This window comes from Budorcas taxicolor, chromosome 25 (genome assembly GCF_023091745.1).
Source record: "Budorcas taxicolor isolate Tak-1 chromosome 25, Takin1.1, whole genome shotgun sequence".
In the NCBI taxonomy this organism is placed as follows: domain Eukaryota; kingdom Metazoa; phylum Chordata; class Mammalia; order Artiodactyla; family Bovidae; genus Budorcas; species Budorcas taxicolor.
Window position 1 is genome coordinate 361,188 of NC_068934.1, and position 17,486 is coordinate 378,673.

Consider the following 17,486-nt stretch of genomic DNA (forward strand, 5'->3'; position numbering starts at 1 on the left):
TCAGGGAAAGGATCCCTCACCTCGAGCTATGAGGCAGAAACGGGACTCCTCTCGATGTGGGCGGGACCCTCGTGATTCCTCTCGAGTGGAGAAGGGTATGTCGGGGGACTTCTTGAGTTGCACCAAGGGTGGGAAGGACCCATTCGACATTCCAGAGGTGAGGTGTGATTAGCCCCGAGAAGCCTCTGCGGAAATGGGCCTCATCTCGCCTGCAGGGGAGTACCTCCTGGATATTCTCGAGTTGCGGCAGGTCTTCTCGAGTTACGACGGGTACCTCAGGACCCGCTCTGGTGGCCTCAGGAAGGGCCAGTCCCCATGCGAGTTGCTAGGGGCCATCTCGGGATTCCTCTCCCGTCGATGCCGGGGCCAAAGACCTTTTGTAGAGTCGGGGCCGGAACCTGAGCATTCCTTTCCAGTGTTGACATGGATTTTGGGGTCCCTCTGAGTCTCCGCAAGGTAGTCAGGCCTCGTCTCGATTGGGGGCATGCACGTGCGCTTTCCTCCCCAGCTGCAGCAGTAGTGTCACGCTTCCTGTCACGTGGATCAAGGGATCTGTGGCTTTCCCTCGAGCCTTTCCCTTGAGGCTTTCCCACGAGGCTTTCCCACAGGGCTGTGCCAAGTGCCACCTTGGTGTGAGTCGATCCTCGGCGTGAAAGACGAGCCGGTGAAGGGAAAAGAGGTTCCTCTGGAATGGACAGAGACATCTGGGGGACTCTTGGAATGGTGGCACTACCCTGGAGTTCCTCTCGCCGTTCCTGTTGAGATGGCCTCCTCTTGAGATGCGACGGGAACGCCGGGAATTCTTTCCCAACGAAGCAGGGAAAGGATCCCTCACCTCGAGCTATGAGGCAGAAACGGGGCTCCTCTGGATGTGGGCGGGACCCTCGTGATTCCTCTCGAGTGGAGAAGGGTATGTCGGGGGACTTCTTGAGTTGCACCAAGGGTGGGAAGGACCCTTTCGACGTTCCAGAGGTGAGGTGTGATTAGCCCCGAGAAGCCTCTGCGGAAATGGGCCTCATCGCGCCTGCAGGGGAGAACCTCCAGGATATTCTCGAGTTGCGGCAGGTCTTCTCGAGTTACGACGGGGACCTCAGGGACCCGCTCTGGTGGCCTCAGGAAGGGCCAGTCCCCATGCGAGTTGCTAGGGGCCATTTCGTGATTCCTCTCCAGTCGATGCCGGGGCCGAAGCCCTTGTGTCGATCGGGGCGGGAAACCTAGCATTCCTCTCCAGTGTTAACATGGATCTTGGGGTGCCTCTGAGTCTCCCCAGGGGAGTCAGGCTTCGTCTCGTGTGGGGGCATGCACGTGCGCTTTCCTCCCGAGCTGCTGCAGTAGGGTCACGATTCCTGTCACGTGGATCAAGGGATCTGTGGCTTTCCCTCGAGGCTTTCCCTCGAGGCTTTCCCACGAGGCTTTCCCACAGGGCTGTGCCAAGTGCCACCTTGGTGTGACTCGATCCTCGGCGTGAAAGACGAGCCGGTGAAGGGAAAAGAAGTTCCTCTGGATTGGACTGAGACATCTGGGGGACTCTTGGAATGGTGGCACGACCCTGGAGTTCCTCTCGCCGTTCCTGTTGAGAGGGCCTCCTCTTGAGATGCGACCGGAACGCCGGGAATTCTTTCCCGACGAAGCAGGGAAAGGATCCCTCACCTCGAGCTACGAGGCGGAAACGGGGCTCCTCTGGATGTGGGCGGGACCCTCGTGTTTCCTCTCGAGTGGAGACGGGTATGTCGGGGACCTTCTTGAGTTGCACCAAGGGTGTGAAGGACCCTTTCGACGTTCCAGAGGTGACGTGTGATTAGCCCCGAGAAGCCTCTGCGGAAATGGGCCTCATCGCGCCTGCAGGGGAGAACCTCCTGGATATTCTCGAGTTGCGGCAGGTCTTCTCGAGTTACGACGGGGACCTCAGGACCCGCTCTGGTGGCCACAGGAAGGGCCAGTCCCCATGCGAGTTGCTAGGGGCCATCTCGGGATACCTCTCCCGTCGATGCCGGGGCATAAGACCTTGTGTGGAGTCGGGGCCGGAACCTGAGCATTCCTCTCCAGTGTTGACATGGATTTTGGGGTGCCTCTGAGTCTCCGCAGGGGAGTCAGGCCTCGTCTCGAGTGGGGGCATGCACGTGCGCTTTCCTCCCGAGCTGCAGCAGTAGGGTCACGCTTCCTGTCACGTGGATCAAGGGATCTGTGGCTTTCCATTGAGGCTTTCCCACGAGGCTCTCCCACAGGGCTGTGCAAAGTGCCACCTTGGTGTGAGTCGATCCTCGGCGTGAAAGACGAGCCGGTGAAGGGAAAAGAGGTTCCTCTGGAATGGACAGAGACATCTGGGGGACTCTTGGCATGGTGGCTCGACCCTGGAGTTCCTCTCGCCATTCCTGTTCAGAGGGCCTCCTCTTGAGATGCGACGGGAACGCCGGGAATTCTTTCCCGACGAAGCAGGAAAGGATCCCTCACCTCGAGCTACGAGGCGGAAACGGGGCTCCTCTGGATGTTGGCGGGAACCTCGTGTTTCCTCTCGAGTGGAGGCGGGTATGTCGGGGGACTTCTTGAGTTGCACCAAGGGTGGGAAGGACCCTTTCGACGTTCCAGAGGTGAGGTGTGATTAGCCCCGAGAAGCCTCTGCGGAAATGGGCCTCATCTCGCCTGCAGGGGAGAACCTCCTGGATATTCTCGAGTTGCGGCAGGTCTTCTCGTGTTACGACGGGGACCTCAGGGATCCGCTCTGGTGGCCTCAGGAAGGGCCAGTCCCCATGCGCGTTGCTAGGGGCCATCTCGGGATTCCTCTCCCATCGATGCCGGGGCCTAAAACCTTGTGTGGAGTCGGGGCCGGAACCTGAGCATTCCTTTCCAGTGTTGACATGGATCTTGGGGTGCCTCTGAGTCTCCCCAGGGGAGTCAGGCCTCGTCTCGAGTGGGGGCATGCACGTGCCCTTCCCTCTCGAGCTGCAGCAGTAGGGTCACGCTTCCTGTCACGTGGATCAAGGGATCTGTGGCTTTCCCTCGAGGCTTTCCCTCGAGGCTTTCCCACAAGGCTTTCCCACAGGGCTGTGCCAAGTGCCACCTTGGTGTGAGTCGATCCTCGGCGTGAAATACGAGCCGTTGAAGGGAAAACAGGTTCCTCTGGAATGGACAGAGACATCTGGGGGACTCTTGGAATGGTGGCACGACCCTGGAGTTCCTCTCGCCGTTTCTGTTGAGAGGGCCTCCTCTTGAGATGCGACGGGAACGCCGGGAATTCCTTCAAAACGAAGCAGGGAAAGGATCCCTCACCTCGAGCTACGAGGCGGAAACGGGGCTCCTCTGGATGTGGGCGGGACCCTCGTGTTTCCTCTCGAGTGGAGAAGGGTATGTCTGGGAACTTCTTGAGTTGCACCAAGGATGTGAAGGACCCTTTCGACGTTCCAGAGGTGAGGTGTGATTAGCCCTGAGAAGCCTCTCCGGAAATGGGCCTCATCTCGCCTGCAGGGGAGAACCTCCTGGATATTCTCGAGTTGTGGCAGGTCTTCTCCAGTTACGACGGGGACCTCAGGGACCCGCTCTGGTGGCCTCAGGAAGGGCCAGTCCCCATGCGCTTTTCTAGGGGCCATCTCGGGATTCCTCTCCCGTCGATGCCGGGGCCTAAGACAGTGTGTGGAGTCGGGGCCGGAACCTGAGGATTCCTTTCCAGTGTTGACATGGATCTTGGGGTGCCTCTGAGTCGCACCAGGGGAGTCAGGCCTCGTCTCGAGTGGGGGCATGCACGTGCGCTTCCCTCCCGAGCTGCAGCAGTAGGGTCACGCTTCCTGTCACGTGGATCAAGGGATCTGTGGCTTTCCCTCGAGGCCTTCCCTCGAGGCTTTCCCACGAGGCTTTCCCACAGGGCTGTGCCAAGTGCCACCTTGGTGTGATTCGATCCTCGGCGTGAAAGACGAGCCGTTGAAGGGAAAAGAGGTTCCTCTGGAATGGACTGAGACATCCTGGGGACTCTTGGAACGGTGGCAGGACCCTGGAGTTCCTCTCGCCATCCCTGTTGAGAGGGCCTCCTCTTGAGATGCGACGGGAACGCCGGGAATTCTTTCCTGACGAAGCAGGAAAGGGATCAGTCACCTCGAGCTACGAGGCGAAAACGGGGCTCCTCTGGATGTGGGCGGGACCCTCGTGTTTCCTCTCGAGTGGAGACGGGTATGTCGGGGAACTTTTGAGTTGCACCAAGGGTGGGAAGGTCCCTTTCGACGTTCCAGAGGTGAGGTGTGATTAGTCCCGAGAAGCCACTGCGGAAATGGGCCTCATCTCGCCTGGAGCGGAGAACCTCCTGGATATACTCGAGTTGCGGCAGGTCTTCTCTAGTTACGACGGGGACCACAGGGACCCGCTCTGGTGGCCTCAGGAAGGGCCAGACCCCATGCGAGTTGCTAGGGGCCATCTCGGGATTCCTCTCCCGTCGATGCCGGGGCCTAAGTCCTTGTGTCGAGTCGGGGCCGGAACCTGAGGATTCCTCTCCAGTGTTGACATGGATCTTGGGGTGCCTCTGAGTCGCCCCAGGGGAGTCAGGCCTCGTCTCGAGTGGGGGCATGCACGTGCGATTCCCTCCCGAGCTGCAGCAGTAGTGTCACGCTTCCTGTCACGTGGATCAAGGGATCTGTGGCTTTCCCTCGAGGCCTTCCCTCGAGGCTTTCCCACGAGGCTTTCCCCCAGGGCTGTGCCAAGTGCCACCTTGGTGGGAGTCGATCCTCGGCGTGAAAGACGAGCCGTTGAATGGAAAAGAGGTTCCTCTGGAATGGACTGAGACATCCTGGGGACTCTTGGAACGGTGGCAGGACCCTGGAGTTCCTCTCGCCGTCCCTGTTGAGAGGGCCTCCTCTTGAGATGCGACGGGAACGCCGGGAATTCTTTCCTGACGAAGCAGGAAAGGGATCAGTCACCTCGAGCTACGAGGCGAAAACGGGGCTCCTCTGGATGTGGGCGGGAACCTCGTGTTTCCTCTCGAGTGGAGACGGGTATGTAGGGGAACTTCTTGAGTTGCACCAAGGGTGGGAAGGACCCTTTCGACGTTCCAGAGGTGAGGTATGATTAGCCCCGAGAAGCCTCTGCGGAAATGGGCCTCATCTCGCCTGCAGGGGAGAACCTCCTGGATATTCTCGAGTTGCGGCAGGTCTTCTCGAGTTACGACGGGGACCTCAGGGACCCGCTCTGGTGGCCTCGGAAGGGCCAGTCTCCATGCGAGCTGCTAGGGTCCATCTCAGGTTTCCTCTCCCGTCGATGCCAGGGCCTAAGACCTTGTGTGGAGTCGGGGCCGGAAGCTGAGGATTCCTCTCCAGTGTTGACATGGATCTTGGGGTGCCTCTGAGTCTCCCCACGGGAGTCAGGCCTCGTCTCGAGTGGGGGCATGCACGTGCGCTTCCCTCCCGAGCTGCAGCAGTAGGGTCTCGCTTCCTGTCACGTGGATCAAGGGATCTGTGTCTTTCCATCGAGGCTTTCCCACGAGGCTTTCCCACAGGGCTGTGCCAAGTGCCACGTTGGTGTGAGTCGATCCTCGGCGTGAAAGACGAGCCGGTGAAGGGAAAAGAGGTTCCTCTGGAATGGACCGAGACATCTGGGGGACTCTTGGAACGGTGGCAGGACCCTGGAGTTCCTCTCGCCGTTCCTGTTGAGAGGGACTCCTCTTGGGATGCGACGGGAAAGCCGGGAATTCTTTCATGACGAAGCAGGGAAAGGATCCCTCACCTCGAGCTACGAGGTGGAAACGGGGCTCCTCTGGATGTGGGCGGGACCCTCGTGTTTCCTCTCGAGTGGAGACGGGTATGTCGGGGAACTTCTTGAGTTGCACCAAGGGTGGGAAGGACCCTTTCGACGTTCCAGAGGTGAGGTGTGATTAGCCCCGAGAAGCCTCTGCGGAAATGGGCCTCATCTCGCCTGCAGGGGAGAACCTCCTGGATTTTCTCGAGTTGCGGCAGGTCTTCTCGAGTTACGACGGGGACGTCAGGGACCCGCTCTGGTGGCCTCAGGAAGGGCCAGTACCCATGCGAGTTGCTAGGGGCCATCTCGGGATTCCTCTCCCGTCGATGCCGGGGCCTAAAACCTTGTGTGGAGTCGGGGCCGGAACCTGAGCATTCCTCTCCAGTGTTGACATGGATCTTGGGTTGCCTCTGAGTCTCCCCAGGGGAGTCAGGCCTCGTCTCGAGTGGTGGCATTCGCGTGCGCCTCCCTCCCGAGCTGCAGCAGTAGGGTCACGCTTCCTGTCACGTGGATCAAGGGATCTGTGGCTTTCCCTTGAGGTTATCCCTCGAGGCGTTCCCACAGGCCTGTGCCAAGTGCCACCTTGGTGTGAGTCGATCCTCGGCATGAAAGACGAGCCAGTGAAGGGAAAAGAGGTTCCTCTGGAATGGACAGAGACATCTGGGGGACTCTTAGAACGGTGGCACGACCCTGGAGTTCCTCTCGCCGTTCCTGTTGAGAGGGCCTCCTCTTGAGATGCGAAGGGAACGCCGGGAATTCTTTCCCGACGAAACAGGGAAAGGATCCGTCACCTAGAGCTACGAGGCGGAAACGGGGCTCCTCTGGATGTGGGCGAGACCCTCGGGTATCCTCTCGAGTGGAGACGGGTATGTCGGGGAACTTCTTGAATTGCACCAAGGCTGTGAAGGACCCTTTCGACTTTCCAGAGGCGAGGTGTGATTAGCCCCGAGAAGCCTCTGCGGAAATGGGCCTCATCTCGCCTGCAGGGGAGAACCTCCTGGATATTCTCGAGATGCGGCAATCTTCTCAAGTTACGACGGGGACCTCAGGGACCCGCTCTGGTGGCCTCAGTAAGGGCCAGTCCCCATGCGAGTTGCTCGGGGCCAACTCGGGATACCTCTCCCGTCGATGCCGGGGCCTAAGACCTTGTGTGGAGTCGGGTCCGGAACCTGAGCATTCCTCTCCAGTGTTGACATGGATCTTGTGGTACCTCTGAATCTCCCCAGGGGAGTCAGGCTTCGTCTCCAGTGGGGCATGCACGTGCGCTTTCCTCCCGAGGTGCAGCAGTAGGGTCACGCTTCCTGTCACGTGGATCAAGGGATCTGTGGCTTTCCCTTGAGCTTTTCCCTCGAGGCGTTCCCACGAGGCTTTCCCATAGGGCTATGCCAAGTGCCACCTTGGTGTGAGTCGATCCTCGGCGTGAAAGACGAGCCGGTGAAGGCAAAAGAGCTTCCTCTGTAATGGACTGAGACATCTGGGGGACTCTTGGAAAGGTGGCACGACCCTGGAGTTCCTCTCGCCGTTCCTGTTGAGAGGGCCTCCTCTTGAGATGCGACGGGAATGCCCTGAATTCTTTCCCGAAGAAGCAGGGAAAGGATCCCTCACCTCGAGCTATGAGGCGGAAACGGGGCTCCTCTGGATGTGGACGGGACACTCGTGTTTCCTCTCGAGTGGAGACGGGTATGTCGGGGAACTTCTTGAGTTGCACCAATGGTGTGAAGGACCCTTTCGACGTTCCAGACATGAGGTGTGATTAGCCCCGAGAAGCCTCTGCGGAAATGGGCCTCATCTCGCCTGTAGGGGAGAACCTCCTGGATGTTCTCGAGTTGCGGCAGGTCTTCTCGGGTTACGACGGGGACCTCAGGGACCCGCTCTGGTGGCCTCAGGAAGGGCCAGTCCCCATGCGCGTTGCTAGGGGCCATCTCGGGATTCCTCTCCCATGGATGCCGTGGCATAAGACCTTGTGTGGAGTCGGGGCCGGAACCTGAGCATTCCTCTCCAGTGTTGACATGGATCTTGGGGTGCCTCTGAGTCTCCCCAGGGGAGTCAGGCCTCGTCTCGAGTGGGGGCATGCACGTGCCCTTCCCTCTCGAGCTGCAGCAGTAGGGTCACGCTTCCTGTTACGTGGATCAAGGGATCTGTGGCTTTCCCTCGAGGCTTTCCCTCCAGGCTTTCCCACAAGGCTTTCCCACAGGGCTGTGCCAAGTGCCACCTTGGTGTGTGTCGATCCTCGGCGTGAAAGACGAGCCGGTGAAGGGAAAAGAGGATCCTCTGGAATGGACAGAGGCATCTGGTTGACTCTTGGGAAGGTGGCACGACCCTGGAGTTCCTCTCGCCGTTCCTGTTGAGAGGGCCTCCTCTTGAGATGCGACGGGAACGCCAGGAATTCTTTCCCAACGAAGCAGGGAAAGGACCCCTCACCTCGAGCTACGAGGCGGAAACGGGGCTCCTATGGATGTGGGCGGGACCCTCGTGTTTCCTCTCGAGTGGAGAAGGGTATGTAGGGGAACTTCTTGAGTTGCACCAAGGGTGTGCAGGACCCTTTCGACGTTCCAGAGATGAGGTGTGATTAGCCCCGAGAAGCCTCTGCGGAAATGGGCCTCATCTCGCCTGCAGGGGAGAACCTCCTGGATATTCTCGAGTTGCGGCAGGTCTTCTCGAGTTACGACGGGGACCTCAGGACCCGCTGTGGTTGCCTCAGGAAGGGCCAGTCCCCATGCGAGTTGCTAGGGGCCATCTCGGGATTCCTTTCCCGTCGATGCCGGGGCCTAAGACCTTGTGTGGAGTCGGGGCCGTAACCTGAGCATTCCTCTCCAGTGTTGACATGGATTTTGGGGTGCCTCTGAGTCTCCGCAGGGGAGTCAGGCCTCGTCTCGAGTGGGGGCATGCACGTGCGCTTTCCTCTCCAGATACAGCAGTAGCGTCACGCTTCCTGTCTCGTGGATCAAGGGATCTGTGGCTTTCCCTCGAGGCTTTCCCTCGAGGCTTTCCCACGAGGCTTTCCCACAGGGCTGTGCCAAGTGCCACCTTGGTATGAGTCGATCCTCGGCGTGAAGACGAGACGGTGAAGGGAAAAGAGGTTCCTCTGGAATGGACAGAGACATCTGGGGGACTATTGGAATGGTGGCACTATCCTGGAGTTCCTCTCGCCGTTCCTGTTGAGAGGGCCTCCACTTGAGATGCGACGGGAACGCCGGGAATTCTTTCCCGACGAAGAAGGGAAAGGATCCCTCACCTCGAGCTACGAGGCGGAAACGGGGCTCCTCTGGATGTGGGCGGGACCCTCGTGTTTCCTCTCGAGTGGAGAAGGTTGTGTCGGGGATCTTCTTGAGTTGCACCAAGGGTGTGAAGGACCCTTTCGACGTTCCAGAGGTGAGGTGTGATTAGCCCCGAGATGCCTCTGCGGAAATGGGCCTCATCTCGCCTGGAGGGGAGAACCTCCTGGATGTTCTCGAGTTGCGGCAGGTCTTCTCCAGTTACGACGGGGACCTCAGGGACCCGCTCTTGTGGCCTCAGGAAGGGCCAGTCCCCATGCGAGTTGCTAGGGACCGTCTCGGGATACCTCCCCAGTCGATGCCGGGACCTTAGGCCGTGTGTGGAGTCGGGGCCCAAACCTGTGCATTCCTCTCCAATGTTGACATGGATCTTGGGGTGCCTCTGAGTCTCCCCAGGGGAGTCAGGCTTCGTCTCGAGTAGGGGCATGCACGTGCGCTTTCCTCCCGAGCTGCAGCAGTAGGGTCACGCTTCCTGTCACGTGGATCAAGGGATCTGTGGCTTTCCCTTGAGCTTTTCCCTCGAGGCGTTCCCACGAGGCTTTCCCATAGGGCTATGCCAAGTGCCACCTTGGTGTGAGTCGATCCTCGGCGTGACAGACGAGCCGGTGAAGGGAAAAGAGGTTCCTCTGGAATGGACTGAGACATCTGGGGGACTCTTGGAATGGTGGCACGACCCTGGAGTTCCTCTCGCCGTTCCTGTTGAGAGGGCCTCCTCTTGAGATGCGACGGGAATGCCCTGAATTCTTTCCCGAAGAAGCAGGGAAAGGATCCCTCACCTCGAGCTATGAGGCGGAAACGGGGCTCCTCTGGATGTGGACGGGACACTCGTGTTTCCTCTCGAGTGGAGATGGGTATGTCGGGGAACTTCTTGAGTTGCACCAATGGTGTGAAGGACCCTTTCGACGTTCCAGACATGAGGTGTGATTAGCCCCGAGAAGCCTCTGCGGAAATGGGCCTCATCTCGCCTGTAGGGGAGAACCTCCTGGATGTTCTCGAGTTGCGGCAGGTCTTCTCGGGTTACGACGGGGACCACAGGGACCCGCTCTGGTGGCCTCAGGAAGGGCCAGTCCCCATGCGCGTTGCTAGGGGCCATCTCGGGATTCCTCTCCCATGGATGCCGTGGCATAAGACCTTGTGTGGAGTAGGGGCCGGAACCTGAGCATTCCTCTCCAGTGTTGACATGGATCTTGGGGTGCCTCTGAGTCTCCCCAGGGGAGTCAGGCCTCGTCTCGAGTGGGGGCATGCACGTGCCCTTCCCTGTCGAGCTGCAGCAGTAGGGTCACGCTTCCTGTCACGTGGATCAAGGGATCTGTGGCTTTCCCTCGAGGCTTTCCCTCCAGGCTTTCCCACAAGGCTTTCCCACAGGGCTGTGCCAAGTGCCACGTTGGTGTGTGTCGATCCTCGGCGTGAAAGACGAGCCGGTGAAGGGAAAAGAGGATCCTCTGGAATGGACAGAGGCATCTGGTTGACTCTTGGGAAGGTGGCACGACCCTGGAGTTCCTCTCGCCGTTCCTGTTGAGAGGGCCTCCTCTTGAGATGCGACGGGAACGCCAGGAATTCTTTCCCAACGAAGCAGGGAAAGGACCCCTCACCTCGAGCTACGAGGCGGAAACGGGGCTCCTATGGATGTGGGCGGGACCCTCGTGTTTCCTCTCGAGTGGAGACGGGTATGTCGGGGAACTTCTTGAGTTGCACCAAGGGTGTGAAGGACCCTTTCGACGTTCCAGAGATGAGGTGTGATTAGCCCCAAGAAGCCTCTGCGGAAATGGGCCTCATCTCGCCTGCAGGGGAGAACCTCATGGATATTCTCGAGTTGCGGCAGGTCTTCTCGAGTTACGACGGGGACCTCAGGACCCGCTGTGGTGGCCTCAGGAAGGGCCAGTCCCCATGCGAGATGCTAGGGGCCATCTCGGGATTCCTCTCCCGTCGATGCCGGGGCCTAAGCCCTTGTGTGGAGTCGGGGCCGGAACCTGAGCATTCCTCTCCAGTGTTGACATGGATTTTGGGGTGCCTCTGAGTCTCCGCAGGGGAGTCAGGCCTCGTCTCGAGTGGGGGCATGCACGTGCTCTTTCCTCTCCAGATACAGCAGTAGCGTCACGCTTCCTGTCTCGTGGATCAAGGGATCTGTGGCTTTCCCTCGAGGCTTTCCCTCGAGGCTTTCCCACGAGGCTTTCCCACAGGGCTGTGCCAAGTGCCACCTTGGTATGAGTCGATCCTCGGCGTGAAAGACGAGACGGTGAAGGGAAAAGAGGTTCCTCTGGAATGGACAGAGACATCTGGGGGACTATTGGAATGGTGGCACTATCCTGGAGTTCTTCTCGCCGTTCCTGTTGAGAGGGCCTCCACTTGAGATGCGACGGGAACGCCGGGAATTCTTTCCCGACGAAGAAGGGAAAGGATCCCTCACCTCGAGCTACGAGGCGGAAACGGGGCTCCTCTGGATGTGGGCGGGACCCTCGTGTTTCCTCTCGAGTGGAGAAGGTTGTGTCGGGGATCTTCTTGAGTTGCACCAAGGGTGTGAAGGACCCTTTCGACGTTGCAGAGGTGAGGTGTGATTAGCCCCGAGATGCCTCTGCGGAAATGGGCCTCATCTCGCCTGCAGGGGAGAACCTCCTGGATGTTCTCGAGTTGCGGCAGGTCTTCTCGAGTTACGACGGGGACCTCAGGGACCCGCTACGGTGGCCTCAGGAAGGGCCAGTCCCCATGCGAGTTGCTAGGGACCGTCTTGGGATACCTCCCCAGTCGATGCCGGGGCCTTAGGCCGTGTGTGGAGTCGGGGCCCAAACCTGTGCATTCCTCTCCAATGTTGACATGGATCTTGGGGTGCCTCTGAGTCTCCCCAGGGGAGTCAGGCTTCGTCTCGAGTAGGGGCATGCACGTGCGCTTTCCTCCCGAGCTGCAGCAGTAGGGTCACGCTTCCTGTCACGTGGATCAAGGGATCTGTGGCTTTCCCTTGAGGTTTTCCCTTGAGGCTTTCCCACAAGGCTTTTCCACAGGGCTATGCCAAGTGCCACCTTGGTGTGAGTCGATCCTCGGCGTTAAAGAGGAGCCGGTGAAGGGAAAAGAGGTTCCTCTGGAATGGACTGAGACATCTGTGGGACTCTTGGAATGGTGGCACGACCCTGAAGCTCCTCTCGCCGTTCCTGTTGAGAGGGCCTCCTCTTGAGAAGCGACGGGAACGCAGGGAATTCATTCCCGACGAAGCAGTGAAAGGATCCCTCACCTCGAGCTACGAGGCGGAAACGAGGCACCTCTGGATGTGGGCGGGACCATCGTGTTTCCTCTCGAGTGGAGACGGGTATGTCGGGGAACTTCTTGAGTTGCACCAAGGGTGTGAAGGACCCTTTCGACTTTCCAAAGGTGAGGTGTGATTAGCCCCGAGAAGCCTCTGCGGAAATGGGCCTCCTCTCGCCTGGAGGGGAGAACCTCCTGGATGTTCTCGAGTTGCGGCAGGTCTTCTCGAGTTAGGACGGGTCCTCAGGGACCCGCTCTGGTGGCCTCAGGAAGGGCCAGTCCCCATGCGAGTTGCTAGGGGCCATTTCGGGATTCCTCTCCAGTCGATGCTGGGGCCGAAGACCTTGTGTGGAGTCAGGGCGGGAAACTGAGCATTCCTCTCCAGTGTTAACATGGATCTTGGGTTGCCTCTGAGTCTCCCCAGGGGAGTCAGGCTTCGTCTCGTGTGGGGGCATGCACGTGCGCATTCCTCCCGAGCTGCAGCAGTAGGGTCACGCTTCCTCTCATGTGGATCAAGGGATCTGTGGCTTTCCCTCCAGGCTTTCCCTCGAGGCTTTCCCACGAGGCTTTCCCACGAGGCTTCCCCACAGGGCTGTGCCACGTGCCACCTTGGTGTGAGTCGATCCTCGGCGTGAAAGACGAGCCGGTGAAGGGAAAAGAAGTTCCTCTGGAATGGACTGAGACATCTGGGGGACTCTTGGAATGGTGGCACCACCCTGGAGTTCCTCTCGCTGTTCCTGTTGAGAGGGCCTCCTCTTGAGATGCGACGGGAACGCTGGGAATTCTTTCCCGACGAAGCAGGGAAAGGATCCGTCACCTCGAGCTACGAGGCGGAAACGGGGCTCCTCTGGATGTGGGCGGGACCCTCGTGTTTCCTCTCGAGTGGAGACGGGTATGTCGGGGAACTTCTTGAGTTGCACCAAGGGTGTGAAGGACCCTTTCGACTTTCCAGAGGTGAAGTGTGATTAGCCCCGAGAAGCCTCTGTGGAAATGGGCCTCATCTCGCCTGCAGGGGAGAACCTCCTGGATATTCTCGAGTTGTGGCAGGTCTTCTCGAGTTACGACGGGGACCTCAGGGACCCGCTCTGGTGGCCTCAGGAAGGGCCAGTCCCCATGCTAGTTGCTAGGGGCCATCTCGGGATTCCTCTCCCGTCGATGCCGGGGCCTAAGACCTTGTGTGGAGTCGGGGCCGGAACCTGAGCATTCCTTTCCAGTGTTGACATGGATTTTGGGGTCCCTCTGAGTCTCCGCAGGGGAGTCAGGCCTCGTCTCGAGTGGGGGCTTGCACGTGCGCTTTCCACCCCAGCTGCAGCAGTAACGTCACGCTTCCTGTCACGTGGATCAAGGGATCTGTGGCTTTCCCTCGAGGCTTTCCCTCGAGGCTTTCCCACGAGGCTTTCCCACAGGGCTGTGCCAAGTGCCACCTTGGTGTGAGTCGATCCTCGGCGTGAAAGACGAGCCGGTGAAGGGAAAAGGGGTTCCTCTGGATTGGACTGAGACATCTGGGGGACTCTTGGAATGGTGGCACGACCCTGGAGTTCCTCTCGCCGTTCCTGTTGAGAGGGCCTCCTTTTGAGATGCGACCGGAACGCCGGGAATTCTTTCCCGACGAAGCAGGGAAAGGATCCCTCACCTCGAGCTACGAGGCGGAAACGGGGCTCCTCTGGATGTGGGCGGGACCCTCGTGTTTCCTCTCGAGTGGAGACGGGTATGTCGGGGAACTTCTTGAATTGCACCAAGGGTGTGAAGGACCCTTTCGACGTTCCAGAGGGGAGGTGTGATTACCCCGAGAAGCCTCTGCGGAAATGGGCCTCATCGCGCCTGCAGGGGAGAACCTCCTGGATATTCTCGTGTTGCGGCAGGTCTTCTCGAGTTTCGACGGGGACCTCAGGGACCCGCTCTGGTGGCATCAGGAAGGGCCAGTCCCCATGCGAGTTGCTAGGGGCCATTTCGGGATTCCTCTCCAGTCGATGCCGGGGCCGAAGACCTTGTGTGGAGTCGGGGCGGGAAACTGAGCATTCCTCTCCAGTGTTAACATGGATCTTGGGGTGCCTCTGAGTCTCCTCAGGGGAGTCAGGCTTCGTCTCGTGTGGGGGCATGCACGGGCGCTTCCCTCCCGAGCTGCAGCAGTAGGGTTACGCTTCCTGTCACGTGGATCAAGGGATCTGTGGCTTTCCCTCGAGGCTTTCACTCGAGGCTTTCCCACGAGGCTTTCCCACAGGGCTGTGCCTAGTGCCACCTTGGTGTGAGTCGATCCTCGGCGTGAAAGACGAGCCGGTGAAGGGAAAAGGGGTTCCTCTGGATTGGACTGAGACATCTGGGGGACTCTTGGAATGGTGGCACGACCCTGGAGTTCCTCTCGCCGTTCCTGTTGAGAGGGCCCCCTCTTGAGATGCGACGGGAACACCGGGAATTCTCTCCCGACGAAGCAGGGAAAGGATCCGTCACCTCGAGCTACGAGGCGGAAACGGGGCTCCTCTGGATGTGGGCGGGGCCCTCGTGTTTCCTCTCGAGTGGAGACGGGTATGTCGGGAAACTTCTTGAGTTGCACCAAGGGTGTGAAGGACCCTTTCGACTTTCCAGAGGTGAGGTGTGATTAGCCCCGAGAAGCCTCTGCGGAAATCGGCCTCATCTCGCCTGCAGGGGAGAACCTCCTGGAAATGCTGGAGTTGCGGCAGGTCTTCTCGAGTTACGACGGGGACCTCAGGGACCCGCTCTGGTGGCCTCAAAGGGCCAGTCCCCATGCGAGTTGCTAGGGGCCATCTCGGGATTCCTCTCCCGTCGATGCCGGGGCCTAAGACCTTGTGTGGAGTCGGGGCCGGAACCTGAGGATTCCTCTCCAGTGTTGACATGGATCTTGGGGTGCCTCTGAGTCGCCCCAGGGGAGTCAGGCCTCGTCTCGAGTGGGGGCATGCACGTGCGATTCCCTCCCGAGCTGCAGCAGTAGTGTCACGCTTCCTGTCACGTGGATCAAGGGATCTGTGGCTTTCCCTCGAGGCCTTCCCTCGAGGCTGTCCCACGAGGATTTCCCACAGGGCTGTGCCAAGTGCCACCTTGGTGTGAGTCGATCCTCGGCGTGAAAGACGAGCCGGTGAAGGGAAAAGAGGTTCCTCTGGAATGGACAGAGACATCTGGGGGACTCTTGGAATGGTGGCACGACCCTGGAGTTCCTCTCGCCGTTCCTGTTGAGAGGGCCTCCTCTTGAGATGCGACGGGAACGCCGGGAATTCTTTCCCGACGAAGCAGGGAAAGGATCCGTCACCTCGAGCTACGAGGCGGAAACGGGGCTCCTCTGGATGTGGGCGGGACCCTCGTGATTCCTCTGGAGTGAAGACGGGTATGTCGGGGAAATTCTTGAATTGCACCAAGAGTGTGAAGGACCCTTTCGACGTTCCAGAGGTGAGGTGTGATTAGCCGCGCGAAGCCTCTGCGAAAATGGGCCTCATCTCGCCTGCAGGGAAGAACCTCCTGGATATTCTCGAGTTGCAGCAGGTCTTCTCGAGTTACGACGGGGACCTCAGGGACCCGCTCTGGTGGCCTCAGGAAGGGCCAGTCCCCATGCGAGTTGCTAGGGGCCATCTCGGGATTCCTCTCCCGTCGATGCCGGGGCCTAAGACCTTGTGTGGAGTCGGGGCCGGAACCTGAGGATTCCTCTCCAGTGTTGACATGGATCTTGGGGTGCCTCTGAGTCGCCCCAGGGGAGTCAGGCCTCGTCTCGAGTGGGGGCATGCACGTGCGATTCCCTCCCTAGCTACAGCAGTAGTGTCACGCTTCCTGTCACGTGGATCAAGGGATCTGTGGCTTTCCCACGAGGCTTACCCACAGGGCTGGGCCAAGTGCCACCTTGGTGTGATTCGATCCTCGGCGTGAAAGACGAGCCGGTGAAGGGAAAAGAGTTTCCTCTGGAATGGACTGAGACATCCTGGGGACTCTTGGAACGGTGGCAGGACCCTGGAGTTCCTCTTGCCGTTCCTGTTGAGAGGGCCTCCTCTTGAGAAGCGACGGGAACGCCGGGAAATCTTTCCCGACGCAGCAGGGAAGGGATCAGTCACCTCGAGCTACGAGGCGGAAACGGGGCTCCTCTGGATGTGGGAGGGACCCTCGTGTTTCCTCTCGAGTGGAGACGGGTATGTCGGGGAACTTTTGAGTTGCACCAAGGGTGGGAAGGACCCTTTCGACGTTCCAGAGGTGAGGTGTGATTAGTCCCGAGAAGCCTCTGCGGAAATGGGCCTCATCTCGCCTGGAGGGGAGATCCTCCTGGATATACTCGAGTTGCGGCAGGTCTTCTCCAGTTACGACGGGGACCACAGGGACCCGCTCTGGTGGCCTCAGGAAGGGCCAGACCCCATGCGAGTTGCTAGGGGCCATCTCGGGATTCCTCTACCGTCGATGCCGGGGCCTAAGACCTTGTGTCGAGTCGGGGCCGGAACCTGAGGATTCCTCTCCAGTGTTGACATGGATCTTGGGGTGCCTCTGAGTCGCCCCAGGGGAGTCAGGCCTCGTCTCGAGTGGGGGCATGCACGTGCGATTCCCTCCCGAGCTGCAGCAGTAGTGTCACGCTTCCTGTCACGTGGATCAAGGGATCTGTGGCTTTCCCTCGAGGCCTTCCCTCGAGGCTTTCCCACGAGGCTTTCCCCCAGGGCTGTGCCAAGTGCCACCTTGGTGTGAGTCGATCCTCGGCGTGAAAGACGAGCCGGTGAAGGGAAAAGAGGTTCCTCTGGAATGGACAGAGACATCTGGGGGACTCTTGGAATGGTGGCACGACCCTGGAGTTCCTCTCGCCGTTCCTGTTGAGAGGGCCTCCTCTTGAGATGCGACGGGAATGCCGGGAATTCTTTCCCGACGAAGCAGGGAAAGGATCCGTCACCTCGAGGTACGAGGCGGAAACGGGGCTCCTCTGGATGTGGGCGAGACCCTCGTGTATCCTCTCGGGTGGAGACGGGTATGTCGGGGAACTTCTTGAATTGCACCAAGGGTGTGAAGGACCCTTTCGACGTTCCAGAGGTGAGGTGTGATTAGCCCTGAGAAGCCTCTGCGGAAATGGGCCTCACCTCGCCTGTAGGGGAGAACCTCCTGGATGTTCTCGAGTTGCGGCAGGTCTTCTCGAGTTACGACGGGGACCTCAGGGTCCCACTCTGGTGGCCTCAGAAAGGGCCAGTCCCCATGCGCTTTGCTAGGGCCCGTCTCGGGATTCCTCTCCCATCGATGCCGGGGCATAAGACCTTGTGTGGAGTCGGGGCCGGAACCTGAGGATTCCTCTCCAGT